Raw genomic sequence first — 13221 nt, forward strand, 5'->3', positions numbered from 1 at the left:
GCAGCTCCAGAAAAATAGAAGACAGCAACATGATTCCTACAGCTATACAGTGACATATTAGCCCTCTAAAGTAATAAACAACCCCCCAAAGCTTAATATTGCAGATCTTGTGGAAGGCCCAGAGGAGATCAAGACAGACTGTGAGCTGTATCCAGAAGAACAGGCCTAAAGCTTACCCTTACTTCTGAGCAAAGGCTCTTTTCCTAGGTGTGGCTCCTCTGAGATGAATTTGCACCTGCTGATTTTGTGGAGTAACGCAGCTACTCCCTAGGAGCAGAAACGAGCCTGCGCAGGAGCCTCTGATTGCTCACAGCTTTCAGGGCAGAAGTTTTCCATTTCACACTGAGCTTTCAGATCCTGGAGCACCAGTCTACCTTGTCCTCAGTATCCTAACTTGCTTAGCCAACGGCCCACAGGTGCACTGCTTGATCTTGCTGACTTGGGATCCTGCAGGGTTGTACCCTGAGGGAAATACACTGCAGTAATCTACTCTGCAGATTAGGCGTGCAATCACTATTTCTTACATCCAGTTGTAAATCAGACGGTTTCCTGCCTAGGCCTAGATAAGAGGATAACCCCTAGGCTATGCACCAGCTGACAATATCAAGTCCTTTTGTTAAGGAAATGATTGCAGATGACTAAGTTCTTTCACCTGTTTCCCTTTGCCAGGTAGCATCTCTGCTGTGTGCCTGGACTGAGCTAAGCTCATGGAGACAAGCATGAGAAACTATTAGTCCCCTAGAAAGTGGAAGTCAGGGGTGTCGGGGACCAGTAACCAAGTGTGGGCATCGGGGTGCCCAGCCAGAACGACAGGCCAAAGCCGGGAGCAAGAGCTGCCCAAGTGCTGAGACAGCTGCTGAAGCTAAGGCTCAGGTCCCATGGCGGAGGAGCTTCTCCAAACGAGCCTTAGAGAGGATCCCCTGTGTCCCCAGCAGGGGAGCTCCAAAAGGACAACTACCCCCACCCAAAATGCTCCCTTTATAATGAGCTTTTAAAGCAGTCATCTTTGAGGCCATAATTTTTGTACCCAGTGGTTCCCTTTCCATACTACCTTCTTACTAATGACTCCAGAAAGCAAAATAAAAATACTTCATACAACACAAATACATGTAATAAGTTGCAAAAGTCCCTTGAGATCATCAAATCCAGCCATCACCTAGCACAACCAAGTCCACCCCTAAACCACGTCCCTAAACACCACATCCACACATCTCAAATACCTCCAGGGACAGCAGCTCCACCACCTCCCTGGGCAGCCCATTCCAATGCCTGACCACCTCCTCCATGAAAAAAATCTTCCTGACGTCTAATTGCTTGTAGTGTGTTGTTTATTTTAAGTACAGGAATGACACGGTAACATCTCATAAAGTACCCATTATGTCAGCATTAGCTGTTCTGGGGGGAAACAGGCAGGAAGATGGGATGGTTTTCTTGTTGTCCCAGAGCAAGGTTGAGATCTGAAGGCGGGCCTTCCTGGCTCAGGCTTTTGGTTCACACTGCTTCTTGCATACATAAAGTATAAAATACCACTTTATCAGGACACTGACTTTTTCCAACGGAAGGAGTAAGAGTGTGAAACAGGTTCCACCACCGCTTATGATCAGGCTGAGGAGTGGGAATTGTTTCTCTGGAAGGAAGGCCTGGAGTCTCAGGGTCTGCTGGCCTCCCCTTGCACTTGTACCTCTGCCAAGGCTGGAGTCGGGATGGGGAATTTTACAAACTGTTTGCCCTTCTGACTCCGATGTGTCATCGCACATCCTCATCCAACTCACCCATTGTTTCTGTGTTGTCATTCACACTTCTCCTCTCTTCGGCGCTCGTTGCAGAGCAGCTCTGTGGGGTGCCCACCACTGTAGCTGCAGGGCCTGGGGCAACTGGCTCTGTCCAGCAGGCTGCGATGTCATGTCTCGTAACCCATCAAAAGCACTTTGTTTAAAGCAGAGAGCAGATGAGATCATGAGACGTCTTAACTATTCTGTGCTTCTGGCATACCACCCACTTATCTGGGAGGCATTGTGAAAGGATATTGTAAAGGTTACGTATAACCAAAACAGAGCAGGCAGGCATTCCTCTGCCCATCATTTGTTTTGGCAAATTTACATCCTCTTTGAAAAACACGATGGAGGCATCATTTTCTGCAGCAGAACATCATGTACGAGCGAGGCTGACAAACAGAACGGTCTGTCCAAAGTCACAGAGGAAATTTTTGACATGTGAGAGGAAAAACTTTGTTTTATGTTGACTGTGTATGCAAATATCCCCACATATCATCTCTATGCCCACAGAAGGCAAAAGCAGCGAGAGGACGGGGTTATCTATCATACAGACCATGTCATGGGACATATTTTTATCACGAGCTGTATTTTATATAAACACTCCAGAAGAGTCAGAAAAGTGTCTCTTTGAAAATATGTTTCAAAAAAAGTCAGAAAGCGAGCCAGAGGCAGAGATGAAAAATGCAGGAAAAAAGAACTTCATTGAGTTTAAGTGGCAGTGGGTGGGAGTCACCTCACGTAACTCCAGCCACCTAGCTCTTAGGCATCTGCTTTCATCTGCAATTCCTCCACAGCCATCAGAGCGGGGTGCCTTCAGCAGCAGGGCTGGATCCCAGCCCGCACAGCACTGCTTTCACAAAGCCCTGTCTTGCCGGGGGTCTGGCCGAGGCGATGAGCAGGTCCAGCTGAGGGACACCAGCCCGGATCCTGCAGTCTTGCCCCTCCATGTTAAGTAAGAAGAAGTATTTGTAGTGCAATGGCAAATAATTATTCAGTAAGGGAGGAAAATATATTATCTCAGCACTTCTAAGTCAAGGTGCCAAGAAGCACTGCATTTCCTCAGCATTATCCTCTGCCAGGAAAAGGTAGGAGAGTTGTCTGAAAGAAAATGAGTGTGTGTATTTATAACCGAAAAAAAAAAAAAACCACTCCTTACTCCTGTAAGAGAAGTAAAAATGCAGTAGATGCCTATGGTGTCGAGTTCCAGCTGGACACAAATTGAAAAAATTAAGGGTTATAATTATTCTCTTGATTTGAAGAAATAGTCTTTATTGAACACACATAAAACATACAATCACTTTTTTTCCCATTGTTTTAATTATCTTCACTGAAACTTCAAAATAAAACATTAAGAGTATTAAGGTTTACAAATCTCAAATGCTAGGCATGTAGATAGACAAAAAATACATCAAAGTGCTCCTGTTCACTTGCACCCCTGCAATTGTTCTGTTCCTCTTGTAGTGTAAGCCCTATACATCAGGGTCAGGACTTGGCTTTATCTTGACTATTCCAAGTTATAAATTAAAGGCAAGATGGACTAACAAGGTCAATATTTTTAAAAGCCTGTAGTTAGTTTCCGAAATCCATATGTAGAAACTGAGTTAAGCTTGATTTTCAGAAATTTTCAGGTTGCATCATCCAGTGAACAAAGCCAAATTTTAGGTAATCCTTCATGAGCTTCACTGCAGGCTCCCATTTGACAGAGTACATTGAGCAGAATTTGCAGCTAAACCTGATGCACTTGTTTCCCTATTACCTGTGGAGCTGCTGAATCTACATACCAAGTGCATTTCTGTCCTCTCAGGTGGACAACCACCGGCTGGCCTATGTAACCTGCCCATCGGCACGCTCCTGAGACAGCCGTGTGTAAGTCAGGAACTTCTGGGTTCTTTGGATTAAATCCCATTGGAAACAGGAATAAAGCAAATAGGAGATGGGCACGCTCCCACTTTGGCTGGTATTTCCCTTGGACATACAGTGTGGGCGATCCTTGCCAAGTTCACCAGCACATTTGGAAACCTTGGGAGTGAGCATCAGGCGGGGACGATGAAGGGCACCTGGGGTGGGTTTGAACGGAGCAGGGACCGCTCTGCTGGGGCACCCCGATCCCTGCAGCTGCAGAGATAACCCCAGGTCACCCCAGGCTACTCCAGCTTTTCCTCTGGAGAACTGGGACAACAACAAATAAACCTGAGACAAGTGTGGGTACAGGAGGGGCTTATGCTGCTAGAGAATTAGGGAAAGGCAGCTGTAATAGAGAACTGCACTGTAAATGTAAGTTACGCGTACAAATTTATGTTGATGCTACAGCAGTTCACATTTCCCTAATGCAAGGGAACAAGATTTACCAGTGGTAGCAGTAAGAGGCAAAATTATTGAACTTTTCTAAAATGTATTGTAGTTCTCAAAAAAAAAATAAAAATAAAAAGGAAAACCGCTTTTTCACATCTATCTCCAGTGTCTTCCTAAATTATCAACAAGGAACTGGAGAAAGAAGGAAATTATCACAATCACAAGAACAAAGCTACGAATTAGGCAGTTTTGCAGCTTGGCTTTAAGACTCTGCCCAAAATTTCTCCCTCTTCTTTTCCAGAGCTCCTGATGAAGATCAGCAACAGAAGGCCCACCCATTCATCTGTCCCAGCTCTGAAGAAAACACATCCAAAGTTTCTGCCACGTTTACTTCCTTTGGGGATTGTTTCTATTGCAAGATTTACAGTCAAAAGGATATCACCTAGGTCACAGAAGTAAGAGCTACAACAGGAAGAAGGAGAAACAGAAGTGGGTTAATGAGTCAGACAGTTTTTCCGATAGCCTTGCAGATGGTGAGAACAAGAAGCAAAAGCTGTGTTCACAGTTAAAGCTAATGAAACGCTACACGCCTCATAGGAAACTCAGAAACACAGGCATAAACTGCAGAATTGCTTCTCATTTTTTTCCTTTTTTTTTTTTTTAGTACTTTCTCAATTGTTCAAGTTCATGTGGATGGTGTGCATGTACAGAATTCCATCAGGTGCTGCTAGAAACTTCTCCTTTTTGTCTCATAGCCCTATATCCATATGTGTAGTCTCAGTAACTACCTACAAAGCTGCACCTTCAGGCCAGGAAGTAAGGAGAGAGAGCAGATGACTGTCCTGGAGCCTAAGATCTCATTTAACACAGAGAGGCAGCCCTAACGCTAAGGCTGCAGCCTCCAGCTATGGCACTGTGTGAAGTTTTCCCTGCTGCCAGAGACAAGCACCAGAAGTCTCTTCCCCTGGACCTTCAGTCCAGGTGCCCTGTATGTAATGAATGGCTGCATCAGCATTACCAACAGAGGCAGCAGCTTCTCGGGCCAGCAGTCCCACCACCAAACCCTGCCCTCAGTTGACAAAGGGACAAAAACAACAAGAGCCTGCCTTGGGGCAGGGCAGTGTAGGAGATGCAGGGTTTCACCCAGAGCAAAAACATGAGCAAGGCTCCTTGTATCAACCAGGAATTACTGAAGCAGGTTTTGCCATAGCAAACTTTTCCATCTCTCCTCCAGTTTTTGCACGCATAACGTCTGCAGATGCGAAACGCAAGAGGGCATTTACATACTGGGCAACTACTTTATGTGCATGCACGAATCTCCCGCTTACTCAGGAAGTTTCCACATACGCAGCAAGGCCAAATAAATAGTTAGCGCTACAGGCAAAAAGAGAGACGTCTGTGCCAGCACGTTCAAAGGTCCATTTTTATTTTTCCCATCTTTTCAAAACTTGCCCACATACTGCCTCACAGCCTGCAACATGCAGGCACAGAGCTTACTTCTGAGGCTGGCAGCAGGTGACACTTATCCTGATGTTAACCTCTTCCCTGCTACCCGCGAGGAACTCAAGCATCCTGATTCAGACTTTTCCTCTCTGCCCCAGCCGTGTGCAGTGTATTTTTAGATAAATACTAATAATGATGCAAGAGAAGCTTTTTTTTTTTTTCCACCTTCTTCCTAGGTGCCCACAGATAATTATCAAGATAATGATAAACAAAAGACACATATAGCTTTATGTGGTAAAACAAGCTTCTGTATTTAAGATAAACTTTAAAGAACAAGTGGTTTCCTAGAACTGAATATACATAAGAAAATATTTAACCATCCTACATAAATGTCAACAAGGTTTGAGAAGTGTGCACCTAATAAAGGAGATAGAGGATACAATAAAAAGGGGCCCTAAATCAAAGAGCAGGTTCTCGACAGTAAACACTCACATACTGGGCTGACTGAGACAGGCAGACCATCCAGGCTCTGCTGTTTATCCTTCATCATTTCTAGCAACCAAACATCTTCTCCACTCTGCTTTTTCCTTTAGTTGTTTGGATGTAAATTTGACCCATCTCTCTAAGGTTACGCCTGAGACCGCATCCACAAGACGGCATCTGTACTGGGAGCTCAGGGTCGGCTTCTGCCTCCATTTAAGGGAGGGAAGGAGGGAAGGAAGGGAAAAAGGAAGGAAAGAAAAAGAAAGAAAAAGAAAAAAGAAAGAAAGAAAAAACGCAGAGCAAACATTATCTATTGTTAATTACCTGTAAAGTAGGGCTTTAGCCACTTCCCCAGCTTCTAAGAGCTCTGAAGTGAAACCTGAAAGAAGCCACCCATTGTTTCCAATTGTGCAAGAGCCAGGAGCAAATAGGGCTCAAATTGCAGCTCTGAAAGGCAACAGGAAATTGGCATCCCGGTAATCTGCTCCCGACTATTCATAGTAACAAAGGCTACATTCCTCCTAAAATATTCACCATTAGAAACCCAAGGCTGATCTATTTAGTAAGGCCCACAGACTAAATCTGTGGAAATAAAGGTTTTTAATTAGAAGGCCATAGGATATGGCTCTGGTTTCCAGCCCCGCAAGTAACATGTATTATTTGTACCTCTGCCTCGTTTCCCACGTCTCCCAATGCAGGCACCCAGAGATCAGGATCACTGCCGTTCTCAAATATTAAAATACATATATATTAATAAACGTGGACCTGTTTGTTACAGATAGATCGCACTGCACAGTGTGCTGTACCAAGAGCATTTTAAATAGGTCCCCGTGTTAGGATTACAAATTTTTCCAACCAAGAGTAAAAACATTGCTTCTAAATCATCATAGTCAGATGCATGCACGCACACAGCCTGTGGCATGTTACAACATCCAGTTTACAAATACCCTCTAGAAAGTGCTACAGTTTAGACCTTAAGCACTTTCACCGTTCATTCATCTCTCTGTATGGAGGAATGACTTAACAGTAAAACACCACGCTGCCAGTCAAAGACGCTAGTGCCTCGCAGCGTGACACCACGCAACCCTCAGGTCTCGGCTTTCCCAGCAGCAAGAGAGAAATATTTCCCTCAGAGCTGCTTTATCAGGCATAGTTCATTTAAAAGAATTTAAGTACAAGTGCAAAATGCTTTGAGTTACTTGGTAAGGAGGTACTATTGCACTTTTTGCCACCTGAACAGATAAAGTTATCCCCTATCAAGTATGTTAGAGTTGTCAGCAGGAAGAGCAAAGCAGATTAACAATTACAGGGGATGTTATCTGCACCTGGCAGCAATGATGGATGACTGTGGAAGCACCACAGCGAGTGTGCCTGCTCCAGTGTGAGGCAAGAGATGGAAAGGGGAAAACAAGCCCATGGACTCTAAAAATCAAGATTTGAGAAAAAAAAAATTAAAAAAAAAAAAAAAAAGAGAGAGAGAGATGTGGAGTCTCCAGACAGATTTTGTATAAGTCTATCACTTGCTCCTACAGTGATCCTTTGTTTAATGCAGAACTGATGCATTTTCAACTATAATATGTTTCCATACACTCTCTTGCAGGTCAGTAAGCTCAAGCCTAGGTACCAGGTACTGCCAAACTTTGGCAAAGCTCATATCCAGATTTGAACTTTGGACCAAAACAAAATCCCAAGATCCAACTGAACTGTATTTCCCACCCTGACTAACTAGGATCACCTTCACTGTGACTCGGAAGAGAGACAGAGCATGCAGAATTGCATTAAACCAGCAAGTGCCTCAGCAGCAGAGCAGCACAGATGGCTCATACAGCCAGAGCATTTGTCATCCAGAAGTCCACACAGTGTAAAATAATGAGCAAGCATACAGTTATTCTCTAAAAAGAGGGGGGCATGACATGACAGGAAATAGATTGTGATAGGAAATAGATTTTTCTGAAAACAGATTTTTGAGCAGGAGCAGCTAGGAAACCTCAATGTTAAAAAGAAGGTACCATGCCATCTCCTAAAAATCAAGTTGGGGAAAAGCCATGGAACTTTCCCCTTTCTCTCTGGCAACTGGTTTATTCATTTTCATTTTAAAGTGTCTTTCTCAAAGTGTGCAGATTCAAAAGCATCAGATCGAACACCACAAAAGTAAGAAATGATGCTTTTGAAGGGATCTTTCCCATGTCAGATAACACCAACTTTTCTTCCTGCTTAACATGTGGAAGAGGAGCTCTCACAACACTGGAAGAACTGTCATATGGTCTGGAAGTTGAAGTATTCTCCAGAAGATGGGCAAAGCAATTTAAAATATCCATTAAGTAGATAACTTTAGCATGTATTTAGGGTATCCCAGCTGCTTCTCCCAGTTACTTTATCATATAAAGTAGGAACACTAACACTTACGAATCTTAATCATTCCTAAGACAGTGTGTGGTATGAACCATCCCAATTAATAAAAACAAAATAAGAAAACAGGAAAACACCCTACCGCCAGAATCGAGTCCGTTCAGAACTGCTTGCTGTGACATGAGACACTAGTGGACATGCACTGATGTTTGGCAAACTTAGTCACTGGTGTAAACCCGTTGGCTTCGTTCAGAAGAAATACTCTGCATCATAAAACCAGTCATACTACGGTAGCAGGCCCGAAGGGTCAGGCAGTATGCGAGCTCCATTGTGCTCCCTATTGCACAAACACAATAAGGTTCAGCCCTTTGGGGTAGAGCCTCTGTCGAACATTTGTGCCTTTTGACAATGTGTTCTGTAGGATATTTGTTTTCAGATTCATAGCACTGTACATGTATACAAAGGTTTACAAAACAGGGCGTGCTGACAGTGCAAGAGAGGCACGGCTGTCACGCACACCTTTCTCTGAGGATTAAACAAATGGATGTTTCTTCAAAACCAAGCAATTGGCAATAATTACATTTTTGAGCTGAAGATTGCTAGTTTTGTAACATGCATGACAATGTCATCCCCTTGGGATTGCACACTGCTTCCTTTCCTTTTACAGTACGGGCTTAGATTCCATTCCAAATGCACTGTATCAAGAATACTGAAAGATCACAGGGATTTTCTGGTCCTTTCTGAAGTAAAAAGTAAAAGGGTTTCACCCCTCTATACGTAAACCTAGTAAGGTTATGTGTGGCCTACAGGAAATCTGTCCCACATTTGTATTTACTAATAAGTACAAGAGGAAGTGTCTCATCTAAAGACACCTTCACCTGGAGAAGCGGGAGCAGCAGCTGCAAGCATTACACTGGGAAAATGACGGCATTGCATCTCTCAATCACAAATGCACACCGAGCAGTAGATATCACTCTGGGAACTGAGCTTTCTTCCAACTGTATTGGCTTCTGATATGGTGGCCGACATGTACATATTCCTTTTCAGCCTTTAAGAGACACCGAGTCTGGATTTACCTGTTAACACTACAGCCAAAGCCCGCAGTATCTAACAAAATGCACTTACCCAGACATAGCCAAGTACTCCCAGTCCAGCTGAAGAAGAGAGCAGATCCGCACCTATACATTGCTACCTGTATATACGAAAACAAAGCTCATTTCAAAGTGCACACACAGTGAAAACACAACTGAAAAGTATAATGCTTGCAGGAATCGACACCTTCTGCGGTGTTTAGAGAGGGCCTGGGCTTTGGCACTGTGGTTGGTGGTGGGGATGTGCTCTGAAAGAGCTCCCATCTCCCTGCTGCAAGGGAGTAGTCACAGCACAAGGGAACACAAAGGGCCCAAATGATCCTGTGTTGGGATTTCACAGCACTGATGCAGCACCAGAAAGCAGATCCAGGGGCTGTGCTGACCACCTGACACACAGCCCAGCCCTATTCCCTGCGGGGCAGCGGCACATCAGCCCCAAATACTGGTTACAGTCCGAGCCCTCGCTCTAATGGGGGAGGCAGAACATGATGAAGGCAACTTTCTGGGTAGCTTTGAAGTTTTTCAGGTAGATCCTTCCAATAAGTACAAAACTTCACACGAGCCCCCATGGCCATGTAACCACTGGCAAGGGTTGAAGCCACATCTAAGCTACTCCCATCAGTGAAAGCAAGATGAGAAATAACCGCAGCTAGGAAGGAGAAACATTTAAGAGCTGCCCTGAAAGCGGCTTGCCCAGGGATGAAGGCTAATCAGAACAACACCTGTGCAAACCACACACTTTGTAAGGCTGGTAAATCCAGTTGTGTGATAGTAGGACAACATTGTACTCCAGGTTGTTTTTTTTTCAAAGCACTACCATGACTGACAGAAATGCTCCAGCTGGAAGAAAGCCAACAATTAATCAGGATTCCTCAGCATTTGGAGGTAATTTCAGCAGAACAAGAAACACAGAAGTATCAGTGAGTCCTGAACATTCCTCCAGGACAAAAATCTATTACTTCATATAAGTCCATTAAAACACTTCATATAGCCCGTTTAATCCCTCTTAACAGATTTGCTTTATCACGGGGAGAGGAGCTAATCCTCTCCCACCTGTCGTTACGATACAGAACCATAAACAAGAGCAAGCACTCTTCATTTCTTAAGTACTATTCCCCCTCGGATAACACTATCATCCACACTAGCATTAGCGTAACGAAGCTGTCTCTAGCGGAACACCTTAACTCTCCAGTTCTCACCCTAACAATGTATTCCCGCGGCAGGGAACGTGGAAACTTACCATCTGTTTCCAAGTCTCATCTCCTACCACCGGGTTCGAGATGCTAGGTAAACAGAGACTGTTTCCAGCCTGGTGAAGCTTCCCTTTTCCCTTCCTCCCAGATCTTACACCGAGACATTTCGGCACTCTGCCGCGTACAACCAGATGGCCAGCTTGCTCACATCCATCAGCAACCTATACAACTAGGTTACTAGGTCAGCTGCGCTTCTTGCCTAAATACACAATTCTTTTATACCACCTACTCTTCTTTTTTTTCAAAATAAAAACTATCAAAGCTATCTGAAAATGGCTAAGAAATAATTTTCACCTACATCGTTACAGCAGCTGGACCGCGGACACTGTAGGCACCGTACAGATGTGGAAGAACGGACCCGAACAGCACGCTGACAAAGTTTGGACTGAAGGACTGAAATCTACACTTCAGTCTCCCAGTTATCAGAAGTCCCATTAGCATTTAGCAAACCTGTTCACCCCCTCACAACAAGATGCTGTATCTGTAGGTGGTCATTCCACTTACTGTACTGTAGGCAGTAGAACAGATCACAGTGATTGATGCTTTGGGGATATGTGAACTAACTACTGTCCCTTCAACGTGTGGAGGCTTACTTCGTGCATCTGTCAGCTCACTTACCACCACACACCCACCAGGAAGACATCCATTTGCCCTCACACAACCCTGGTTGGTTCTACACTGCAAAAAGCCGTCTGTCTGCCCGAGAGACGTCACGGCCACTGCCGTACAGTAAGGCAATCATCCCACATCCTGACAGAGCCAAAAGTGAACTCAAAGAGATGGATGTAAAGTACAAAAGGTGCAACATCTCAAACAAGAAAGGAAAGGAAACAAATGAGCTATTTACTTCTACTTCTTCAGTGCTGCCTTCTCTGGGTAACACCTGGCACTTAGAGTACTGCTTCAGACACACAGTGAATGGTTATCACCTAATTTCTGCATAGGTCAAAGTTCCTCTTAAGAAACAACACTCTTAAATTATTCCCAACTTCAGTTAGATTAAATAATCTTTACTAACTAGAGTATGTTTTTGTTTATTTCTTAGGAAATCTGGACCAACAGGGTGATGCAGCTCATAATGGAAGATGGTCACAGAAAGACTATGTGCGAGTGAGTCCTTTGGGCTTTCTTCTGCTCTGCTAAGAAACAAACCCTAACAAAACCTCACATAAGCCACCTGGCTGAAAAAGAGAGAGACAGAAGTCAACAACATAAATAGTTTTTTTGGTTGGTTGGTGGTTTTTTTTTTTTTTTGAAGAGGAGGAATAATTAACACCATTCAAGCAAACATACTCAACACAGAGCTGGATTGCATCCAGTTAGGAAACTGCAGTTGGCTCGGTATTTCTGAGTGTCAGTACACAGTCTTAAAAATGGCCCTATCTGACCAACGGTGACTGTTTGACAAGGATTTCATTGTCTCCCGAGGGCTGTTTGCAGCTGCCACTGTTAGAGAAGTATCAGTGATAAGGAAGTAGTGCTGAGCAAGTCATTTACTCCTCATTCTTCTCTTGGCTTTGCTTCATCTCACGAAGAATAAATTGTGGAAGGCAGATTATATACATACACTGCTACCCCACAAGGCTCCTCGTCTGTAAGTTTTGTCACATTTATGTGCAGAACTGAGATTGAGAGAGCAGTATTACTAAGAGCATACTGTAAAGCAAGTTGTTTCTTAGATGTAACATTATTATGATTTCGCTGTGTACCTCACAGAAATTATACATGCTCTTTAATAAAGAACTCATTTTTTGGTCAGCTTTGATGCAGTTAACTACAAAAGCCCAGCTTACTCCAATCATCAGCATACTGGGAGTTAGAACAGCTTGAGCATGGCAATTCAAAGCAGAAGACTTCAAAACGCAATATGACACAGTTGTCAGATTATTAGTGTTCCTTAAGTGGAGTTTCTCTAGAACCACTTACTCTGAATACCATGTGGAATTACATCCATTTAATAAACTTTTTACTTCAAGAGAATTGTGGTGTTAGCCTTGACCCACATGGACAGAAGAATGAGGTTTCCCCATTCACTCTTAATGAAAAGGGGTTTTGTTGAGTAAGTGTTAAATGGCCACAAGTAGCTGTGACACTTGGGTCACCCTTAAGAGCCTTTAATTTAAAGACAGAAGGTGGATTCAGTTGACATTGGGAAAATGTATCGGAAGAGAAACAAATAAGCCATGCATATATATGTGCGCACATACACACACAAATCTCAAAGCTAGCAAACTGCAGCAACCCAAACTCTACTTTATATCATAATTTAACCAGCCAAGAAGGTCTATATGGGAAAATTTAGAATGCATTTACATCTTAATTTGGTATTCTTTAGGAAACTAAACCTGAAGTTATGGTTTCCTCCTCCACAACTACATTTAATGCTCTGGTAAATAAATAGGGCCTACACCTCTTGGCACTGTTGAGCACAATGCATACATTCAATTGCAAAAACTTACTTGATCAATGGTTAGCAAACTTAAAATTAGGGAAACTAAACTAGAGCACAGACTAGTGGTTTTGAAGTATCAATAG

General features: G+C 43.6%; 1 protein-coding gene across 1 annotated transcript in view; it reads right to left on the reverse strand.

Annotated features, from left to right (window-relative positions):
- LOC310898533 (uncharacterized protein) overlaps window positions 1–13185 on the reverse strand; it is a 264997-nt gene extending 251812 nt beyond the window's left edge. Inside the window, exon 1 of the mRNA XM_083833769.1 lies at window positions 177–13185. The gene's annotated coding sequence lies outside the window, so the exon portion shown is untranslated. The remainder of the gene's footprint in view (window positions 1–176) is intronic.
- Between the last annotated feature and the right edge of the window lie 36 nt (window positions 13186–13221).

The sequence above is a fragment of the Anser anser genome (genome assembly GCF_964211835.1).
Source record: "Anser anser genome assembly, chromosome: 4".
Taxonomy (NCBI): Eukaryota; Metazoa; Chordata; class Aves; order Anseriformes; family Anatidae; genus Anser; species Anser anser.